Raw genomic sequence first — 3,412 nt, 5'->3', positions numbered from 1 at the left:
TGGATAATGCCTTCCCTTCATCTTCTAGTCACTGTCTTGTTCAAATAAAAAAGGTGGAGACTGAATTCTTACATCATTTCTGAATAATAGAACAAGGATGAATGATAATAAACTAAAGAGAGTTTTACATTAGACATTTGGAGGGAATTTCGAACATTCCATAGATCACGATGTGAGGCATGGAGCTGGTAGAGAACAGGCAGCCCAGAGAAGATGTTGCTGCTCCATCCCTGGAGATGTTCAAGATGTCAAGGGTCCAAGCATCCTGATCTACTGGTTGACAGCTCTGCCCACAGCAAGGGAGGTGGAACTGGATGGTCTTTAGGGTCCTTCCAACCCAAACCATTCCAAAATCCTACGATATTTGTCAGCCTCTTCCAACACGGGATCCAGTTTGCTTAGGTATTCCCTGATCACCTCTTCTTTCACCAACAGTACATCTGCCTTACACTAACAGTTCCCACCTGTCTCTGGCACCTAGGATTCCAAGAAGACCAGACCAACTAATACACCGTGAGATCAGGAAGGAGATGAGTATCAGAGGCTTTTCCATGTCCTGTCTCACCAGGTTCCCTGCCCCATTCTACACTGGGCCCACATTCTCTCTAGCCTTCCTTTCGTAGACTACATTGTATTTCTACCACCCCCTCTTGTCTGTGGTATGCCTGGGCACATTCAATTGTGGTTGAACTCTGACTTACCTATACTCATCTCAGCATATGCGCTGGACAAAGTCTCTGCATTGCTGCCAGGTGATCTCTCCTTGTTTCCACTTCTTCTATGCTTCTTTTCTGTGTTTGGATTTGAACAGGTCAATCCATTATGATTCCTGCTGTAGTTTTGCAATTTTTTTCCTGACTTCCTCCTCCTTGGAATGGACTTATTCTGCTTGGAAGCAGTGATCCTCAGATAGTTTGGAGATTTTTTTGACCTTATGCGCCTCAGAGCCTTACCCTGCTGGACTGTAGCCCACAGACACTTGGAGAAGCCCAGGTGTGCTCTACTGAAGCCCAAAGGATTGAGCTTGTCATTTGCCCTCCCTTCAGACTCCTCAGCTCCACCATCCCATGGCCACTGCAGCCAAGGCTCTCTTCCATCTTCACATTCCCCACCTGCCTTTCCGTGCCGGTGAGTATGAGATCCAGTAGAGCACCTCTTCTCTTTGGTTCCTCCAGGGCTTGGTCAAGAAGCTGCCATCTGTGCTCTCCAGGGATCTTCTGGATGGTGCATGCCTTGCTGTTCTGTCCCTGCAGCAGATACTGCAATGAAAAATACTCCCAAAGTGGACAAGGGCCTGACAACATGAGGCTCCCATCTGTGTGTACAGGGCACTTTCCACTTGCTTTTCCTGATCAGGAAGGCAGGAACAGACACCATAGGTCTCCTCTGTTTGCTATTTCCATTCTCTCTGACCTGGCTGTTCAGCCATCCCCATCAAGAGCTCAGTGCACTCTCACACTTCCTTGTCTCCTCGCCCATCCATCGTTAAGACTCTGTATCCCCCCTGTGCTGCAGTCAGTTGTGGAAGCCATTGAACCGTGTCCCTGTGGTCCAAACATGACCTGAGGCCTATGGTATTTGTGTCCAGAAGGAAAAACACAGGCCTTAGACCCATTGTGGGGCTCAGAATTGTCCAAGCAGCACGGACACTCCTAGGTCACGGTTTTCCTGAAGGCCTCGAGCTGCACCTGCAGCTGCAAGAGAGTGTGCTGGACACCTACGGAAGTCAGTATGACATTAGGCTGCTTCTGACGCCATTCACATGAGAACACATAGAAAACTGACGTTTTGTCAGTTGAAGAATGAAGATGTGTGTTAGCTTTGCAGTGCCTGGAGCACCAGAATATGCATCAGATGGAGAACAGAGAAAGATCTGGCTCATTTTGTGAGCTCAGCCATTTAGTCAGCTGCATAACTCTGCATGCTCCATGGAGAAGGGCGGAAAAAGGGTCTTAGAGGAGAACTCAATGCAGGGTTCTCTTGTTGTTTAGGATAGCCAAGAAATGCTTTATCCCCTCTCTAGCACTCAGCTGATTCTCAGGAAGGAGGTGTCTGTCTCAGGGATTTCCCACACACTTCCCAAGCACTAGCACACATCCAGGGGCACCCCAGGCACCTTGGTCATCACCCAGAGTCTGTGTGTGAGCAACTGACTCCCTGCTGCTGAAGGACCAAGGACTCAGAGCAAGAGCTCACATGCAGGCAACTCCTTGTGCACATCTGAACTGAACCAGAGGAATCCCAGCTTCTCTGGGTCTGTGGGGATCTGAATCCCATTTCGGTCATAGGGTTTCCATCTAGGGATGAGATGCCTGCACTGCCTCAGCTTCATCACTGCTCTGCCCAGGAGAAGTCCACCTCTCTCTGTCCAGGTCTTTGTGCCCTTTTTGTTACAGCAAACACTCTCTGGTAGGACTAACCACATGTATGCAACTGGTCACTGTCCAGTGGACATTTGGTGGTTAATTCAGCAGATTTCAGAGTACAATCATGATGCTGTTGTCTTTCAGGAGCTGTTGGCCACAGAGACCCAGGGTCATCTCAGGGAAGATCAGTTGGGAAAAATAAAGTCACACCCTCTTCTGCTGAGCTGTTCTGAGCTCCTGGGACACAGGGAGCTCCTACAAGTGGGCAGTGCTGCAGAGACACAGCTCTGACAAAGAGCAGCTCCCATGTACTCTGCCTCAGCACAAGGGGCGCATTCGGCAGGTGACATGAAGATGGAAGAGAAAGGAGAGAGGGATTACAGGATGTGTGGGGTGTGAATAGGCTGCGACCTCACTGCAGGAGCATTGCTTTCAGCCACTGACAAGGTAAGTCTCTCACTATAGGTAATGCAAACACTTTTCCAAGAGGGATCACCAAATGTGGCACATCCCAGTGCAGATCAGGCTGCATACACTCTGTGTTTCTTTATCATGGAATAAGAGATGTTCCAGCTGAGGGCTTCCCTGCTGCAGTGCCAGAGCTCAGCCCTGAGGGCACATCAAGAGAGAACCCTAAAGTGCGTTTTACCTCTCTGCTTTCCTCTAACGTATATATTCTTTCAGAAAAACCAATAGGCGTTCTCTTAGGTTCCCTTTTTCACTTGAAGAAATGAACATGCACTTAGATAGTGCTCTGCAGATGGGGTGGGTTCTGGACAGCAAATAGGAATGCAGAGATTTGGGCTGGTGTCTGTATGCTCAGTCAGGGAAATGGCAGGAAAACAGCCCCCAGGGTGAAAAGCTGCAGACCACAGAGATATGATCAGGGAATTACACCCTTCAGTGCAGGGACCTTCTTCTGGGCAAGCTCCCACCAGAAAAGCCTCTGCCCACATGACATGGGGTCCGATGCGTGAACCACCTCCTGTGCAGGCAGAGCTCCAGCAGAGCAGAGCAGCATCTCCCCAGGCACGTGTCCATCACCC

The sequence above is a fragment of the Phasianus colchicus genome, chromosome 29 (genome assembly GCF_987193195.1).
Source record: "Phasianus colchicus chromosome 29, bPhaCol1.hap1.1, whole genome shotgun sequence".
Lineage (NCBI taxonomy): Eukaryota > Metazoa > Chordata > Aves > Galliformes > Phasianidae > Phasianus > Phasianus colchicus.
Note: the sequence above shows the minus strand (reverse complement) of the source record.